Source organism: Bubalus bubalis, chromosome X (assembly GCF_019923935.1).
Source record: "Bubalus bubalis isolate 160015118507 breed Murrah chromosome X, NDDB_SH_1, whole genome shotgun sequence".
Taxonomy (NCBI): domain Eukaryota; kingdom Metazoa; phylum Chordata; class Mammalia; order Artiodactyla; family Bovidae; genus Bubalus; species Bubalus bubalis.
In genome coordinates this window covers 11024226-11045200 of record NC_059181.1, presented here as the reverse complement: position 1 = coordinate 11045200, position 20975 = coordinate 11024226, and the positions used below count along the sequence as shown (strand labels likewise).

The 20975-nt window shown below is 40.9% G+C and overlaps 1 protein-coding gene across 2 annotated transcripts in view; it reads right to left on the bottom strand.

Moving 5' to 3' along the window:
• The window catches only part of REPS2 (RALBP1 associated Eps domain containing 2), a 238584-nt gene that overhangs the window by 180937 nt on the left and 36672 nt on the right, over window positions 1–20975 (bottom strand). The gene's annotated exons all lie outside the window — the stretch shown is intronic.

Here is a 20975-nt window from a genome sequence, read left to right as displayed (position 1 = left end):
GTACACACCTGTGTTTTTCCTGTTGTTTATTCAAACTTTATACAAATAGACTATCACATACTATTTTGGGACTTGTTTTTCTTTTAGCATTATCCCTTGACTATTCTTCTCTATCAGCACAATTAAAATTACCACGTTGCTTTAACAACTGCATAATATTCTGCTATAAAGATATACTGTGCATTTTTTATTATTATTATTAGTTGGTTCCTTATGGATGGAATTTTAGATTTCCAATAATTACTTTTAGATTTAGATTTCCAATAATTATAGGAAAAATCATTATTCCAATAATTTCCAAAATATCACAAATGCTTTCAGAACAAACTATAAGCAGCCACTAAGTAATCTTAAGAAAATTACAATAAAAATTCAACTAGGATGTAAGCAAAAAATAGCAGCATAAGGGTCACCAAAAACGCTCTCCTCCATCAGAACAATGAGAAACTAACTAAAATGGACAGAACTCTGGAAATTGACCAAAAGTTTGCAGCAATGGGGGGGGGGAGGGGACGGGGGGGCACACAGTGGTGTTATTCAAGAAAAACAGCCTAATCTCAGGAAGAATGGTGAGTTTTGTGGCATTTTAACTGGCCTTACTTCCATTCTCTTTCACTCCTACTCTGGGTGTTTTCACTGTATTGCAGACATCCCCAGCCTGCAGTCATAGTAAGACTGGCAGCCACTGAAAGGACAGAGCTGGGCTTCTTGGTTGTGAAGGCTACTGTTTGTCATCAAACTGGGTTATCTTGAGGCCATTATTTCTTCAAATATTTATCTGTCCCTCTCTCTTTCTCCTTCTGGTACTTTCTGTCTCCTCTCTTTCTCCTTCAGTCTACTGTCTACTGCTCCTAGTCCTAGACTAGGAGCTACAGTTAGGGGGGTAAGTCCTATCTTCTCAGCTATACTTACCAAGAAGAGTCCTCCATTGCATGGAACTGATGGGGGTCAGGAGAGGATGAGGTCATGGCCCAAAGGCTGCTGGCTCACTGTTCTTACTAAGATTTAGTAGATTTTCTTGAATAAATCTTTCTACATTTGCTGTATGTTTTCAGGCCAATTTCCAGAGACTTTAAATGATTGTCCTTTATAATTTTTACAGTTAAGAGGCTATTTCACTGGGAAGAAGATCTGCTGAGTTTTTCACACTGCCATTCCAAAACTCTCAACCCTCCCAGACTGAGTCTTGAGTGGAGAAGCAATAGAACACTATGGTATAAAGAACAGTTCTTGGAGTAAATGACTTAAGTGTGAATTCCTGCCTTAGCACCAATTGGCTGCCTGTATAACCTAAGGCAAGTTACTTACCTTTTGTGCCTCAGTCTCCCCTTAAGTGTAAACAGGTACTCACCTCATGTAAGTTAAAGTAGCAGTGCCAACAATAGTGTCCATTCAATAAACATGCGATTGTCTAATTTTTTGGTCCACTTGCTTTTTTTGTTGCCATTCTAGCTGCATATTAGAATAACCTAAGTAGATTTTGAAAATATAAAGAGACCTAGTCTCCACTTCCAAAGATTCTGCTTTAATTAGTCAGTGGTGCAGCCCAGGCATGGGTATTTTTGTAACACTCTCAAGGTAATTCTAAAGTGCAGCAAAAGCTAAGAATCACTGCTCTTTGATAATCTTATTCTTTCCCAAGCTTCAATGACCATACATAAATGCTAATGATCACCAAATCACTCTCTCCAAACCTAACAACTTGGATACTTGATACAGTTTTCCAAAACCCTACTGGACATCTCTATGTGGATACCCTAAGCCATCTCAGACATAATATAAATAAGCCCTACTCATTTGCCCCTCCTCACATATCATTGAACCTGCTGATCTTCCAGCAACCCTCGCCTCAGCTGTTGGCATCAACCATACTATACCTTGAATCAGAAACTTATTTTCAATGCTAATCACATCCAGTCGATTCTATCACAGAACCATCTACCAAATCAAGCCTATCTTCTCATTTGCAACACCTTAATCCCTTCCTAATATCTCACTTGGCCATCATGACAGATTTTATTTTTTAGCAAAATTCACACAAATTAGCATAAAGCAGGGACAAGTTTCTTTTTTTTCTTTTTTAACTTTATTCCAACAGTTGGTGTTCTTCTCTCAACAAAAAGGTCAGGCACTAGGATCCCACAGGCTGAGTGGTGCAGCCAAAAAATATTTATAAAAAGTAAAAAAAATATCCTGCATTGAACCTGGACTGGCGATTCTTTCTTATATGATATTATACATGTTTCAATACAATATTGTAAAGTAATTAGCCTCCAATTAAAATAAATAAATTTAAATTTTTTTAAAAAGTACACAAAAATTTTTTTTTATTTATTTTTAAACTTTACATAACTGTATTAGTTTTGCCAAATATCAAAATGAATCCACCACAGGTATACATGGTATAAAAAGTAAAAAATAAATCACATCACAATAAGCCATCTATCTGCATGTGACTAACTCTCTACTAGGCTAAGCTCTATGAAATAGGGAGATGTGTCTTGCTTATTAGTTTCTTTGCCCACCGCATTCTTTGTGCTTAATAAACAGTGTTTGAACAGTTTGCTTGAACCAGTCTCCCCTCAGCAGATTTTCCAATCCCAGTTCATCCTTAGAGTGCCTACATATCTGCCTTTTAAAAGCTGACAATACTGTTCTCAGGCTGAAAGACATCTCAGCCTGGATCCTCACCACCCTCAAGACAAAATTCTATCTTCGTAGCATAGCATTAAAGTTCCTTCACAACCTGGCCCTGAGCAGCTTCTCTAGTTTCACCTCTTGACACACACACACGGTCACAATTCTATAGCTGCATTCATCTCTTGCTTCCCCAAAAACATCTTGCCCATTTACATTTCTGTGCCTAGTGCACACAGTGCACAAGATGGGAAACTAAAGTAGCCTTGAAGTCAAGGCTGGTCAGGCTGAAATCTAGCCTCCTCAAATATAAAATAGATATTGTCACTCCCATAAGAGTATGAGGGAAAAAATAAATAATGTACTAAATGAACCTGCTATAATGCTTCATTGTTGTTTAGTCACTAGGTCATATCCAGCTCTCTTGGGACCCCATAGACTGCAGCCCACCAGGCTCCTCAACCCATGGGATTTCCCAGGCAAGAATACTGGAGTAGGTTGCCATTTGCCTCTCCAGGGGATCTTCCCAAACCAAGGATCAAACCTGCTTCTCTTGCATGGCAAGTGGATTCTTTACCACTGAGCCACCAGGGAAGCCCGATATAACGCTTAGCAGTGTTCAATAATTGTTGAGTTCCATCCTATTCACCTGGACCTGGAACATTCTCCCTCCCTACTAGATTAAACTCAAATGTTACAGGCTCTATAGCTTCTTCCCAAGTCCCCAGGTATAGTCTATTTTCCCAGTGTACACTCCGATTATTCAAATATCTATAAATGTGTATTACATGATATATTATTATCTTGGATATGTTCCAAAACAAACGAGGGGAAAGAAGTAAGTGACTATTATACATTTGAAATTCTCCATTTTCAAGCATTTTACTGTCTATTTCAACACTTATCACATATTATAATTATCTGTTTATCTTTGCCTCCCATTAAAATTTTTCTCTCCTAGGGCAAGGGGTAACTTCTATCAAGCTCCTAGTGCAATGATAGACACCCAGGATACAGTCCAAAAATTCTCAATCAAGTGAATGAAGCAACACTCACAAATAAAATGTAATTGAGTTTTACAATACATTCCTTATTGCGAATAAATAAATTACACATCTTCAGATACAAGCTTGCCTATACATGGCAAAAACCAACATCATCAATACAGCTGTCTTGTAAAATAATTCCTAATATTAATAAATTATGATCCTTGCTATGGAAACAATTTAACAACCATAGTTCAGTCAGTGTTAATTTATTATCAAGGTAACCTTCAGTTACTCCTTTATAATATCTACCACATGGAACTAGAAAAGTTCTTAACTAAAGGTAACTGAAATTTCTGCTGAAACATTCACTATGGTACTTTCAGACTAACACCCAAATCTCACATCAGTAAACTGCCTCATTACCTTGGAATCTGTCCTTAGCTGCCATATACCAGTAGAAGCACTACTTTGTAGCCATCGTAGAAGATACACACATAAGTGAGGTAAGCCCATGGGTCACCTTTCTTTCTTTTTGTCTAAGAGACATGCCAAGAACTTTCTGAAATATTCAAGCAGCAAAGAAGATAAATTATAGGCCTTTGGAACTTACATATGGAGCCTCATAAACCTGAGACTTCTCATTCCAAAAAGTAGGTTAATTCTGTTTTTTTTTTTTTCTTTATTGAGGTTCAAAATGTTCTAATTCTAAATTCTCCATGGAAAAGCTCTAAATTGTGGGTAGAAATGTTTTAATGTAATCTAAAGAAAAAATGGCGGTACCTTACCCCAGATACTCAATTAACAAGGGATATTTTATATAACTGCTCCTTCAAACAGTCCAAGTTGCCAAAATTTTCTCAAAATAAAGAAAAAAAGGAAAGATTCCACTCCTCTTTTTTAGTCTAAATTCCAAAACTGCAACCCTCTCAGCTGGACCCATCTTAAGTTACACATTGTGGACATTTCTAATGCAGAACAAGAATCTATGGATTCATGTTTGTTTTCTCAGGTGGACGGCAAGAGATGAAAAAAAAAAGAAATGGATGAAATCAACTTCCTCACAGCATACATATGCATGAGTGCTGGATGTGCATCAGAAAAACTCATCGACCATTTGGGAGGAACCTGGACAAAGTTCTGGAAGAAGACGGAAGGCCACTAAAATAGCTTCCCTCCTACCTAATTCTGAAAGATTAAGTGGCTATGCTGAGTAATCAGTCCACATCGGTTTGCCTGAAATAATACTTTCTTTCCAAGCTGAAATGTAATAAGTTTTCAAAACTGTTCAAAGGTTTGAATAAGCTTCTCTCTTTCAAGTATTTTTAAAGACTTCCTTAGAGAGATTTAAAAATCCAAAGTCCTGGTGGGAGGGGTTGAAAGAATGTTCCAAAAACACTAGTGGACCCCTATTTTCTATTCTCTCTCCACCGCAGCTGGCCAAGTTCAGGGTCTCTGCTCACACATCTATTACTTCAAGTCGTGTCCCCAGACTTCTGCCACCTCACACACCATCCTCCACATTCCCTCCATGATATCTTATTGAAACAAGACTACTCCCAACTCAAGTAGGCTTCCAGGGCTCCTCATGCCCTTTCCTATAAAACCCAGAGCACAGTTTTGAGGCCCTCCCATCTCGTCCAAACTACCTTTCCAACAAGCCCACCCATGTCTGTCTCCTCCCCACTCTGCATCCAAAACTTCAGCCACCCCAGATGCTAACAGGTCTCTCAACACAGGACAGCCAGGCAGGCCTCTGGGCACCTGCCATGTCACCCACCTGGAAGCTGGATGCCTCCCCACTTCTTTACCCACCAGACTCTGACTTCAAATCATCTCAAGACCAATCTTACCTTTGGAACCATGCTCAATTCCACATGGCATGTTTTCTGCATTCTCATTGTCCTCACTACTTTTCTATCACATCACTAGCCTTGTAACACAGCAAAATCAGTATTGTGGTCATTGTCTCCACTGTACTCCATCTCTTTCCTCTACCCCACAAATGCACAGCACAAGGTAAAAAGTGTATCTTTTATCACAGGTATCCCCCAGGACTCATACTTTAGGGTTCTTACTACATATTCAGCTGCTCAACAAGTGTTTGTTGAATTAATTAGTTTTCGTAGCACATAGTCGCAGAATGCTCTTCTTTCTCTCATCTTGTAATTATTTTTACAAGTGGCTGCTAAATGAGCTTTAGTCATCTCACACTATAGAGCCTGAAGAGCTCCTGCAGGAATATAACAGCATATTAGCTGCTCTGTCCCCTTCCTGCACAGCTAGAACAGACTGGTCAGGATCAGAGCATGAGAAGCGGCCTGCACTGCACTCTGCCCTGGTCCTTGGCCTCCACCCCTTGTCCTCAATCTCACAGCCAAGGACACCTCAGCAGTGCTCCAGCCACTCAGAGCCCTCAAGATGCACTGTCAGCTTCTACGTCCAGCCTCCTTCTGCTTAGCATACCTCCAGAAGATGACAGCCCACACACTGGCACCCTCAAAAACGGACATAAAGAGAATTTAAAGCACAAGCTTGTAAGTTGTACCTCAGCCTCTCAGGATATAGCTGAAGACTCAGGTTCACTATCCTGGATTTTCCTTTCCTACTCACGTATATGTTCTAAATATCAAAAGGGACTTTCAATCCAGAGGGACCTGGGTGAGCCACCCAAGAAAATATGAATCCCCATGTCTGATCACCCAACATGAGGTGCCACAGCACATGCCTAAGCCAAACCCTCACCCCATTAAAGAGAGGACAGACATTCAATGCTCAGGTGTGACTTCAGACACGGAAGCCTACTAATACCTAAAAGTACTTATTAAAGTGTCCTGGGCAGCATCCCACTGAAAACGCTGCACTCAATGCCAAGTCAGGAAGTGAGCTGCGCTGAACAAAACAACTTACTCTTTTCTCTCTCTTATCCTCCCCCAACTTACTTTTCCTCCCTTCCTCCTTTTCCTCCCTCTCAGACCTCTAAATAGTTTATTGCGTGCTTAGTCGCTAAGTCATGTCCAACTCTTTGAGATCTCACGAACTGTAGCCCACCAGGCTCCTCTGTCCATGGGATTTTCCAGGCAAGAAAACTGGAGTGGGTTGCCATTTCCTCCTCCAGGGGATCTTCCCAACCCAGGGATTGAACCCATGTCTCCTGTGTCTCCTGCACTGGCAGGCGGATTCTTTACCACTGACCCACCTCTCAAAACAGGACTATCTCCTATACCATCACCACATCTGAGGAAGTCAACAATATAATCACACAACATATGGTCCATACTCTCATGTTCTCAACTCTTAAAAACGGTCCATATAACTGAATTTCCTTTCTCCCATCCAGGACTTAATGTTCATGCATTACATTTTTATCTTATGTTTCCATGGTCTTTCCCCAATCTAGAACAATCTCACCTCTGTTCTTCATGACACTGAATCTTTTCAAGAGCTCAGGCCAGTTGTCCTACAGAATGTCCCACATTTTGAGTTTCTGTCTCCTTGGGATAACATTCAAGTCAAACATTTCTGGCAAGGACACCACACAGTGACGTCATGGTATAGTAAGAGGTACACATCAGTGAGGGGTACATAATTTCAGAACATCCCACCACTAATTGCTAAGCTTGGCCACTTGGTTAAGATGGTGACTGCTAGATCTCTCCACTGCAAAAACATGTTTTCACATAATACACTGAGAACTTTTGAAAATTCTATTCCCTGACAGACTGACTTTTGACTCTGCTCAATACTAATTCCAAGTAAGTCTAGCTAAATGACATCAGCATCTACAGAACTGGAATCTTAACACAAAAACCATAACAAAGATAGGATGATATTTATTCCATGGCTGTCATTACCTCCAGTTTATGCACAAATAAATGCCACAACTCAGAAAGTTAACTGAAGTGTTCAAGGTCACAAGTTCAGAGCCAGTATGCAAACCTCTATGTGCCTGGGTCCAAATGTAAAGGCTTTTCCATTACATCAGGGGTTGGAAAATTGATGTTCATAGGCCAAATCTGGCCCACTGCCTATTCTTATATGGTTTTTACAGATGAACATTTGCAGTCAATTTGATGGTAGGGAACACTAACTTTGAATCCTATGAGATAAAATGTTATCTCCAAAATAAGAATTCCATGCTTCTTACTAGTAGATCTGTATTACTCTTCTGAAAGAAAAAAAAACCTGTATTCAATTATTATATTTTGAATTTTGTCAATAAAATCTCTGAGGAAATTTGTTTTCTCTCTTGTTATATGAGTAACTATATAGTATCCTCAATTTTGTCTCTTGACACTCAAAGCCTAATATTTACTACCAGGCCCTTCAGAGAAAGGGTTACCAGTCCCTGATGAGACACTGCCTCCCAGAGTTATACATGACATCCTGTGGATACACTCAAAGACATGCAGAAAGGTATTTTCCTAAAATAATTAGCTACACTAAGTAAATACCAACTTAAACAGTGAACACTTCCACTAGAGGAAAAGAGCACATCTGTATCCCCCCATTTTACACCCATTTATGTACATTTGTTTAAAATTTTCAGGAGCTTTTGAACTAGGGCTTCCTATATTACTATTAACTTCCACAGCAACCAATTGGAGCCATATTTCAGATACAAGCAAAATCTATGCAATAATTCACATACTAAAAATAGGATTTTGCTTTTGTCTACCTTACTGAGATAGTATAATTGACAAATAAAATTGTCATATATGTAAAATGACCAATGTAATGATCTGATGTACATATAGACTGTGAAAGGATTCCCACTATCGAGTTAATTTATACATTCATCACCTCTCATATTTACTTTTTGTGTATGTGTGAGAACACTTAAGTTCTACTCTCTAAACAAATTTCAATTATACAATACCATTATTAACTACAGTCAACATACTATAGGGCTTCCCTGATAGCTCAGTTGGTAAAGAATCCGCCTGCCATGCAGGAGACTCCGGTTCAATTCCTGGGTTGGGAAGATCCCCTGAAGAAGGGATAGGCTTCCCACTCCAGTATTCCTGGGCTTCCCCCTGTGGCTCAACTGGTAAAGAATCCACCTGCAACGCGTGAGACCTGGGTTTAATCCCTGGGTTGGGAAGATCCCTTGGAGAAGGGAAAAGCTACCCATTCCAGTATTCTGGCCTAGAAAATTCCACAGACTGTGTAGTCCATGGGGTAGCAAAGAGTTGGACACGACTGAGTGACTTTCACTTTTCACCATATTATATATTATACAGCAGATCCTCAGATCTCATTCATCTTAGAGCTGAAAGTTTATACCCTTTCAATAACAACTCCCACTATTTCCCCCACCCTACCATCCTTGGCAACCATCATTCCATTTTCTGTTTCTATAAGTTCAACATTGTCTTTTTTCAGATTCCATATATAAGTGATATCATGCAGTATTTATCTGTCTTATTTCACTTATTTGCTTTTTAGTTTTAAAAAGAAAAGGTGTTATAAATCTTCATAACCATTCTTTGAAAACATCCTTATGTATTTGTGAGCACATAATGATCTAAGATCTCCCAACATATAAGCTACTCCCAAGTTGCAAACCATTTTTGGAAGTTAGATTATCTTTTAGATCCCCAAGATGCCATTTAATTTAGGACCAAAGAGCCTACAATAAATTATAGACCAAATCCAGTCAAGATAATTAATTGATAGATGAATGAATGAATGACAGAGGTTATGGCCCCAGATCTGGTTTGTCAGCATTCTTGGCCCAAGGCCCAAACTCACCCCAGTAGTGGGGAAAACCCAACCTGTGACCCTGACTCAGATGGGATCTGAACAGGAAAAAGACTCTAGGCAAAAAAACAGGAACCTGTACACTGTCAATGGAAGAACAGAACAGTGTAACATCCAGAGACCATTTAGCAACATCCATAAAAATTACAATTAAAAAAACTGTAATCAAACCTTGGATCTAGCAATTCTACCTCTAGGAATTTTAGGAATTCACATTGCACTTTACACAAGCAAAATGACATATTTAATGACAAGGTTATTAAATATGTTATCATCTAAGATACAGATTTGAAAACACCCAGAGGTCCATCATTTGAAATATTAGCTTAATCAATCATGGTTCATCCACACAGTGAAATTCTAGGCAGCTCTGGTAGACATCTGTCATATCTGTGATAACCTCATAATCTTTCAGAAAGCCTTTCTCTACTGAGAACTTTCTCATATTACAAATCTCACCCCCCAGCTTGAAAGCTGAGAATCAAATTGTTGCGTCCTTTGCAGCTAAACTGCAAATGTGTGACCAGGTCTCAAATGATGGGAATATCCATACAAGACTTTGCTTGAGAAGTGAGAAATGTAAGGGAAGAGACTCTGCTCAGAGCTTCTACTTCTGCAGGGGAAGCTGCCTTTTTGGCTCAGGATGACGGTGGAAGCAACTGCAGTTCAGTCAGAGCCCTGCTACTTGCTACTCAGCACAGGCAGGAGCACAGGTGGCACCCACCTAATACTAGAGCTATATATGGCGTGGTCGTTGTTTCTGGGAAGTCAGATGCCCCCTGTCTTGTAATCCTCCAAACAATTCCATGAGTTACCTAAAAATTCTAATCCCTTTTTGGCTTAATCAGCTAGAGTGGATTCAGTTGTTAGCCACAAAAACCACCAACTAAAAAAGAATGAGGAAGCTCTTTGTGTAATGATATGGAAAGATCATCAGGTTAAACTGCTGAAAAGAAAAAAGCAAGACACCCTGGGGGTTGAATCTAGATGCATCGACTTCTATATTCATATGCTCTTCTGGAAATGGAAGCTAACAAGTTTGGCTGCAGCTGCTTCCAGAGAAGGGAATGGTCAGCTAGGGCACAGGGGTAGGGAAGAGTTAATTGAATTTCATTTTGTACCTTTTGAATTTTGAATCATGTGAACGTATGGTCTACTTTTTTTAAATGAATTTAGAAAAGTTGTAAAGAGTAAGAGACAAAGCCTAACCCATGTCAGCAAGAACTATTATAGATGTGCCCCCAAAACCACTCCCCTGCCACCCGTGCTAAGGGCAGTTTCCAAACGAAGTGCCCAGCTGAACAAAGCTGCAATGGTCCTTTCTCGCCCAGTCCAGATTTTACACACACAAAGTGCTCTTTCCTCTAAGTTGCCAAGCACAGAACAAGGCAGCAGCTTGCTTTATCATTTTTTTGATCTCTGTGTTATTTCCTCTCTGATCTTTATTATTCCCTTCCTCTGACTTCAGGTTTTGTTTGCTCTTCCTTTTCTAATTCTTTTAGGGGGTAAGGTTAGATTGCTTGAGATTTTTCTTGCTTTTTTTGAGGAAGATCTACATAGTTATGAAGTTCCCCACAGAACAGCTTTTGCTGTATCCCACAGATTTTGTACAGTTGTGTTTTCATTGTCATTTGTGTAAAGGTATTTTTTAATAGCAACTTGCTTTATAAGAACGAGCTATCTTTGTCAAAGGTAGGGGCTATCTAGCTGGGTGACCATGCAGAAGGCACCTGACCTCTTTAGTCTCATCTATTAGAATGAAGCAGTCAGACTACACAGAACACAAACCTTTTGCTAGATCCAAAAATATTATGAAAAGGAACTGTATGGGTAAAAGCTAAAACTATGGTTTGAACCTCCCCCTCTGGCACTTACCACTTCTACTTATATTATGGTTCTCAGTATACCTGCTACATCTCCCTAAAACAAGGCTGTAAATCTCTTGAGGGCAAGTCTTGGATTAAAAAAAAAAATCCCTGCATTCCCCAAAGCACACATGCCATTGCTTTCACGTCAGGGAGAGTCATGGAATAAATTAAATATACCGACTTTGACTCAACTCTTCACTCACGAATAGAACCACTATGCGTGTTGCTTCGTATCTCTGAATTGTGACATATGTGAATATATCAACCTGTTCCCCAAAGTTTGTTTTGTTTTGTTTTTACATTTTTAAGGATAGCAAGAACCTGAGGTGAGCTCAGGTAATTCATTTTATAATCACCTAATTTCAAGCAAGCAAAGGCAAAGAGAAATACAGTTGACCCTTGAACACTGGTTTTAACTGCACAGGTCCACTTATAATGCAGATTTTTTTTTCAATAGCAAATAGTACATGAGCTGCAATTGGCTGAATCTGCAGATGTGGAGGAATCGCATATATGGAGGGCAGACTCCAAGTTACACATGGATTTTCAACTCTGGAGGATCAGCAGCCCTAACCCCCCGTGCTTTTCAACGATGAACTACACAACATATCCTCCCAGAGCTTTGAATTTACTCCCTTTGGCAGGGGTTGGGGTGGCAGGAGAAGGAATATTTTTGTATTAAAACACAAAAATATGCTAAGGAATCAAATATGATCTTAATACGGTTCTTAGAGACAATAATTCAAATAAATTCAAAACTTGGACTAGTTACTTTGGTTTTTGAACAATGGATTGACATATATAGGTTTGACAGAGTTAATTCTACAGATATTTTTTTATCATGCACCTAGACCATCTTTTAGAATAAGGAAGGATTATAGATAGTGATGGCATTTGATGATAATAACTTCTTACTATGACTTTTATTCTCTAAGCCTTCTTTGGCAAGCCAGTGCCACAGCTCTGGAAGCTGCCCAAGCCAGCTGCACACATGCAGGCACGCACTTCAGGGTCAGGAGTTCCTGGAGGTTGGCACCTGCCCAGGAAGAAAATCAGGATCTAACAGCTCAAGGCAGAGGAGAGGGGAAGAGTGTGCCAGGGGTGAACCACCAAGGTACAGAAGAAGCATCCCCCCGACCACAAGAAGACAGTCACTGTGATGGAGGAGAAGAGGAGAATCTCCAATAAGAACTAATGTTCACTGATGGTCGACTGTGTGCCAGGCACTCTCTCAAATGCCAGGAATTGATGAGATAAAGGAAACTTACACATACACAAAAGCAGTCTTAATGCTAGAAGTGAATTAAAAGGCAATTACAGCTCAGATTATAAAAGCAAATTTGTCTGAGGATTCTGGCCCAGGTTTCTAGGCTCTGTATATCACAATATTTCATACAGCTGGAAGCAGCAAAATCTCAGGTGAACTCATGTGCTGCCAGGATTATACAAAGCTTTTACTGGTTCTGGCAACTCAGACTTACCTCAGAAGCCAAAGGATTCGCTTTTCAACTTGTTTATTGACATTTTTAGTGCTTTTCATAAATAAAGTTACAGGTTGAGCTTCTTTGGTATTTTTATAAGTTTGCTGATTTCAGTCCATTCTATATTTTATATCTTTTATTTTACACACACTTGTGCACATACACACACATTTCTTTTTTTAAAGAAACTAGAGCCAAAAAGAGAGAGAGAGAGACAAAGGAAGAAACTAGTGCCTTAGCTAGAGAAACTGGAGAAGGCAATGACACCCCACTCCAGTACTCTTGCCTAGAAAATCCCATGGATGGAGGAGCCTGGTGGGCTGCAGTCCATGGGGTCACTAGGAGTCGGACACAACTGAGCGACTTCACTTTCACTTTTCACTTTCATGCATTGGAGAAGGAAATGCCAACCCACTCCAGTGTTCTTGCCTGGAGAATCCCAAGGATGGGGGAGCCTTGTGGGCTGCCGTCTATGGGGTCTCACAGAGTCGGACATGACTGAAGCGACTTAGCAGCAGCAGCAGCTAGAGGAACAGAGCATACCAGGACATCTCTTCTAAGTGGAGCATCTGTTCTTTATACACAGATCCTTGAAATGCTTCACAGAACGAATGAATCCAAGTTCCGTCTCAGATCACACCAGAGTTTTCAGTCTCCAGTATGAACCTGGACGGACTGGAACCCTCCAGCAGAGTGAAACATACCAGAACAGCAGCTTTTGGTAGGGTAGGCAACCTGACTTCATTAACTGGGTTTCTGTGCCAAGTTCCTAGTGAAGACCCTATCCAACTGTTAAAAGAGCAAATGCCCCGCTCACCTCCCCTGCCACACTGGCAGCCTCTCTCTGAGGAGGCAGACCCCCCAACCAAAGCAGGCTAGTGCAGGGCACTGAAGCTGGAGACAGCCCCTCCCTGTTCAGGTCAGTTCTCTACCCCCCAGCAGAGCCTCAGGACAACCAGCACCCTGAGTCCCCTGCAACATCATGGCAAATGCAGGTGGCTTTAAGGGGCTTCAGCCCAACTAGGGGAAACCTAGCTCCAAGCCCATCGTGCTATTGTTCCTACTGTAACCTAGCGGCTACATTCTATTGACCAAACTCACCTCCTTTCATGACCATATAAATCCCCTTTCTATGCCTCAGCTACACATATCCATTCTCTTCCCTCTCTAGCCTGACAGACATCCATCACTGAAAGCTGGGCCTTGCTCTCATCTATCTGTCCTTGTCCTGCAACTCATCCCCAGATGCCCACTGACACTTCCCTGATTCCCAAACATTCCTTGCTCTTAGATCACCTGCCACTGAGCTGTGTTTGCCTGAAAGGACATCCCTAGGACATCCTAGGATAGCCTAGCTCCTCCCCTGAATCACCTATAGACACTAATTCATCAGCCCAGATAGACTCTGCATTGCCTGACCTGATACATCCACCCATCTCCCCTTAACTGATGCCCCCACCACAATGGATAAGCTGAGACCTAGGTCCTGATTTCTGTCAAGACATCCTATCCATCACAAGCCATGCTTAGAGATTTGACAACTTAGAGATACTCGACACAGAAAGAAGAGTCCCTGCCCTCAAAGGGTTTATAATCTGTTATAGACTGAATGTCTGTGACCCCCTCAATTTCATGTTAAAACCCTACCTCCCCAGTGTGATAGTATTAGGAGATGGGGCCTTTGAAAGGTGATTAGGATGTGAGGAGGTCCAGAAGGTAAAGCTCTCATGAATGGAATCCGTACTCATAGTCAGAAGAGAGCTCGCTTCCTCCATGATGTGAAGACACAGACAGAAGTTGGCAGTCTGCAACCCAAAAGAGGGCCATCACCAGAACACAGTCATGTTAGCACCCTTATCTCAGACTTCCAGCCCTTAGAAATGTGAGAAGTAAATTTCTGTTGTTTATAAGCCACTCACTTTGTGTTATTTTGTTACAGCAGCCTGAGCTAAGACATAACGTGATTGAGGTGTATCTAAGAAGTTTGAGGAAAAAGGATGAACATTTCTCAAACAGCTACTACCCACCCTCCAGGCAGAAACCTTTTCTCTTTTATGTTTCATTTCTAACACTGAAACTAATCCTACATGAATGGTTTTGCAGATAGGTACTTCAGAGTTTAGAAACATTATTAGAGAAATTCTGGAAAATAAGAAACCATCTGAATTTAAAAACCTTGCCTCTCAACAGTTTCTATTACAGACGTCACATGAACGAAATTCATTGAGCAAATAGTCAACCCCTTATGTTCACTAAGATACCACCCATTCAGTCCTCTTAGATGGCACTCTATGGCAGTGAATGGCATCTCTTTGGGTGCACCAACTCAAAGATACACACTATCTGTACCTTGGCAGCCACAGATAATACAAATTGGGCCCCACAATTCCCTGGCCTTCCAATTCATCATGGACACACATTTGTAAGAGAAGGAGCAAGTATAAAGGGTTCAGCCTCAAAACTGAGTATATTCTCTCAATAGACCCAAGAAACAAACCACAAACTGGCTCCATCCTAACTATGCTGTAACCAGCTGAGACAACCAGAGTATACAACAGAAACTGATCAACATTTGCCACTTCTCTTTTGGCTGCCCAGCATCAGAAACCCTTGCCAGTGTTTATGAAACTTTTCACCTGTCTTCAGTCAAATAGGCTAAAAACGTCAGATATCCACTTTCATGATTTCTTCTCAATCAGGGTATGGGCATAGCACCTAAGCTTGGCCAGACACAACACACAGGCATTTTAACCAGTAATGAGTGATGTGAAGTAGCAGGAAGACTAGATCATTGTTTTCTGGAAACAGTAGTAACCCCAGTGACCCCAGGGGCAGCAAGGTGCCTAGCACCACACCCAACGTCCAGTGCAGGCAATGTGTTTTGTGGCTGGAGGCATACAATATTTAGTAGCTATGGTTAAAGCATCCCAACCAGACCAATTCTATGCTGAGATATGCCTCTAGTTCTGGCAGTGTTGCCCCTTAGCTGTGCATTAAGACTTTTATCCAGCTTTTCAAGAAGAAACACTGAGCTATCCAATATCCTGCCTATAAACTCCTTTTCTGTCTAAATTACCCCCTGATGGCTCAGTAGGTAAAGAGTCCACCTGCAGTGCAGGAGACGAAGGTTCAATTCCTTGGTCAGGAAGATCCCCTTGAGAAGGAATGACAACCCACTCCAGTATGCTCGGCTGGGAAATCCCATGGAGGAGTCTGATGGGCTACAGTCCATGAGGTTGCAAGAGTCAGACATGACTTGTGACTAAACCACCAATTTCTGTTACTAATGGGATAGTGTTACTAAGAATTCTGGATGTTACAGAGGACAGGAGAAAGGCAAGCCTTGATTGGTCCAGAGCATTGACTGTATCAATGATTTACTGCTGGATAACAAACTACCCCAAAACTTTAGTGCCTTAAAACAGTATTTATTTAGTTCATAATTGTGTGAGTCAGCAATGTGGGCTGAGCTAAGCTGAGCAATACTACTACTGATCTAGGCCAGACTCTGCTGAACTCAGAGGGGTACTCACTTATGCTTCCACAGTCAGCCTTGGGTTGACTGGGAACCTTAATTCTCCTCCATATAGCCTCTCATCCTCCAGCAGGTGAGCCTGGGCCTTTTTACATGGTGACAGAATTCCCAAAGGAGCAAGCATTGAAGCTGAAATGCTTCTTCAGTTCTAGCTTCAAAACCTACCCAAGTCTCTTCCACTGCATACAATGGTCAAACCAAGTCATAAAACTGGCCAAGACCCTAAGGATGAAGACACAGGCTCCACATCCTGTACTTAGCTCCACAGTTGCTAAGTATGGGGAGAATTTTGCAATCTATCATACCTGTTTCAAGAATAGCACCATGGGGAAGCTGTCACAGTAGAGATAACCCTAGGGATTCCCATTTATGAGAACTGCTTATATCTAGAATCTGTGCCCACAACTATGTCCTTTAACCACCACCAATGTCAGCCACTGATTCCACAACACCTAACTAGAAGCAATAAACACACAGTGCTGAGCCTGCCAACTCTGCAGCCGGTGAACAGTTTTGTACAGGGCAGGCCCCTTGGATCTCTTTTACTATAGGGCATGCTGAAGATTATAGACTGAATAATGTGACATCAGGGCATTTTTTTTTTAACTTCAGCCTTCCTCTTAGGCAAAACTCAACATCAACATTTTCTGCATATGAACAAATGGGTAGTTTGAGCACTTCAGGCAGAGGACTAGTTAATATGCCTAACTTACAGAAAAACTTATCATAACTTGCAGGGAATCTCAAAAAGCTCTGCTCTGAATTTGTTTATTAGGATCTTGAAGAGATTTAACTATATCCTCTTCCATGAGTCACTCAAATTGGCAGACCCCACAAACTGAAATTAGATGTTTCCCTGACAATTGCTGAAATGAGAAAGGGAGGGCTCCTGCAAGAAGTTTCCACGGAAACCACCCAGTCCTTGCATCTACCATTTACCTTAGACTTTGGCTGGCATTCAAGCACATCAAATCAGCAATAAAAATGTAAGGAAGATGGAAGGGCTTTGGAGTAATAAAAAATATCAATGCTTGGTACAGTGAGATTTTCCAGGAAAAAAGAAGGCATAATCAATCCAAACATCTCAGGACTCAGGTTAAGAAGCCTATGCATACTCAACCCCCACCACCCCCCACTTTTTTGGCCATACCACACAGCTTGCAGGATCTTATCTCCCCAACCTGGGATCAAACCTGGGCCCTCAGCAGTGAAAGCACAGAGTCCTAACCACTGGACCACCAGGGAAGTCCCCAACCCATTTTTCAGTTCAGTTGCTCAGTTGTGTCCGACTCTTTGTGATCCCATGGACTGCAGTACGCCAGGCCTCCCTGTAGCATGCCAGTAATCTCCAGGAGTTTACTCAAACTCATGTCCATTGAGTCAGTGATGCCATCCAACCACCTCATTGTCTGTCATCCCCTTCTCCTCCCACCTTCAATCTTCCCCAGCATCAGGGTCTTTTCAAATGAGTCCCATTTTTAAATACCCCAAAAGAAGTTTAGAAACAATAGTGTCTGGTTTCCCTAGTGTTGCTATGACAAAGTACCACAAACTGGGAGGCTTAAAACAACAGAAACGTATTGCCTTACAGCTCTGGAGCCTGTAAGTACAAAATCAAGGCATTAGCAGGGTTCATTTCTTCCAAGGGTTCTGAGGAAATATCTGTTCCATGCCTCTCTTCTAACCTCTGCAACTCCAGGAGTTCCTTGGTTTGTAAACACATAACTCCAATCTTCATCTTCACATGGCATTTTTCTTGGGTGAGTTAGGACTCCACCCTTCTCCAGGAAAATCTCATCTTAACTTGATTGCATCTGCAAAGAGCTACTTCCAAATAAGGTCACACACATGCCAAGGTACCAAAGGTTAGGACTTCAACATATCTTTTTATGGGGATACAATTCAACCCATAAAACACAGCTCTTATATAAAGTATTTTATTTTACCTATTCACTGTTTGTTAAGGCAAACTGATAGCTCCATTTAATGTATAGCTTAATCAAAGCAGAAGGTTTATACTTGGTCACATAGCCACACTTAGCTACAATGAAATCTGAGCAGTGCAACCTTTACTCTGGGTAGCCATGTGCCCAGCTCAAAAATGGAGTTTCTACTACAAAAGAGAAGAAGATAGGAATCAGGGAACAATAAGAAATCTCTATCACATAGGCAAAGAGAAAAATCACTCAGGAAAACAAGTCAGTGCCTCAACACTCTGGTTCTTAGGTGAGAACCCACTGCAGGAACAAGATCATAAAACTTAATGGTGCTTGGAAATGACCTTGGAACTGAAATGAAAAAACTAGTTTGTGTCTAACAGAAAACCAGAGGCAAAAGGCACTCAAAGGGCAAACACTGAATAGAATTTCAAATTAGCAGCACTTGAGGAAAAAAGTCAATCATACACCTATGTACAGAGATTCACATGGACCTCTCCATTGCTCCACTTCAGAACAAAACTAGACCAGGGCCTTAGAACACCACCAAATATAAAGGTACTATTAATACATTATTTAGTATTATGATTCTTCTGACTCATGCTTTTTTTTAATTTATTTTTAATTGGAGGCTTCCCTCATAGCTCAGTTGGTAAAGAATCCGCCTGCAGTGCAAGAGACCCCAGTTCGATTCCTGGGGTGGGAAGATCCGCTGGAGAAGGGATAGGCTACCCACTCCAGTATTCTTGGGCTTCCCTTATGGCTCAGCTGGTAAAGAATCCGCCTGCAATGCAGGGGACCTGGGTTTGATCCCTGGGTTGGGAAGATCCCCTGGAGAAGGGAAAGGCTACCCACTTCAGTATTCTGGCCTGGAGAATTCCATTCAGGACTGGCTTTGTTCACTTAGCATAAGTCTCTGGAGATCCATCTAAAATTTGTGTACATCAGTAGTTCATTCCTTTATACTGCTGAGTAGTATTCCACGGTATGAATGTGCCAGTTTGTTTAGCCATTCACCCAATGAAGGGAATCTGCATCATTTTCAGTTAAGGGCTATTAGAAATAAATCTGCTATAAACATTTGCGTACATGTTTTTGTCTGAACATAAATCTTCGTTTATCTGGGATAAATGCTCAGGAGTATAATTATTGGGTTACATATGGTAGTTGCATATTTAGTGTTTTTAAGAAACTATCAAACTATTTTCCAGAGGGGCTATATCATTGTACACTCCCATCAGCAAGGTATGAGTGATCCCATTTCTCTGCAGCATTTGGTGATGTCACCATTTTGTATTCTATCTACTCAGGTATGTAGTAGTATCCCATTTGGCTTTAATTTGCATTTTTCCAGTGGTTCATAGCGTTGAACATCTTTTCCTGTGCTTATCTGTCATGTTATATATCCTATTTTTCCCATTTTCAATTGGATTGTTTGGTTCTTTTAATGTTGAGTTTTGAGAATTTTTTATATACTGCAGATAGTCCTTTGATATATATGTGCTTTGTAAATATTTTCTCCCTTTGTGCAGCTTGTCTCTTAACAAGATCTTTATTAATGTAAAATGAATTTGATGTGTGAAATTCATTTTAATGAAATGAATCAGTTAGCATTTTTTTTCCTTTTATGAATTATACTATCCGTGTCAAGTCTAAGAATTGTTTGCCTAGTCCTAGGTCCTGAAGATTTGCGAGTATTCTGAAAAAATTATAGCTTTAAATTCTACATTTAACTTTGTGGTCAATTTGATTTATTTTTTGTATAAGGTGTGATATTTAGATCAAGGTATTTTTGTTTCTGGTTTTTGTTTTTGCCTATTTATGTTCAACTGATCCAGCACCATTTGTTTCCTCCTCTATTTAATTGCTTTCACAATTTTTGTCAAAAATCAATTGGGCAGGGCTTCCCTGGTGGCTCAGTGATATAGAATCTGCCTGCCAATGCAGGAGACAAAGGTTCAATCCCTGATCTGGGGAGATCCCACATACCACATTCCTTCCTTGGAGAAGGAAATGGCAACCCACCCCAGTGTTCTTGCCTGGAGAATCCCAGGGATGGCGGAGCCTGGTGGGCTGCGGTCTCTGGGGTCGCACAGAGTCGGACACGACTGAAGTGACTTAGCAGCAGCAGCAGCAGCACATACCACAGAGCAACTAAGTCCGTGCGCCACAACTACTGAGCCTGTGCTCTGGAGCCCTCGGAGCCACAACTACTGAAGCCCCAGGGCCTACAGTCCCTGCTCCACAACGAGGGAAGTCACAGCAATGAGAAGCCCACACACCACAACTAGAGAGTAGCCCCTGCTTGCCATGACTAGAGAAAAGCCCACACAGCAATGAAGACCTAGCACATCCAAATATAAATAGTCGATTGGGCATATTCATGTGGGTCTATTTTTAGGTTCTTTATTCTGTTCACTGATCTATGTATCTATCTCACCACCAACACCACACAGTCTTGATTACTATAGTTATATAAGTCTTGAAATCAGGCAGACTGATTCCTTTTACTTTATTCTTCTTTTTCAAAATTGTTTTAGCTATTCTAGCTCCTTTGCCATTCCATGTAAATTTTAGAATACCCATATCTACATCTACAAAAAACCTGCTGGGATTTTTATAGGAATTATATAAATCAATTTGGGGAGAACTGACATCTTTACTACATTGAGTCTTCTAATCCATGAACATGGCATGTCTCTCCATTTATTTAGATCTCTGATTTCTATCATCAGTACTGTGTATTTTTCAGGATACAAGTTCTGTGT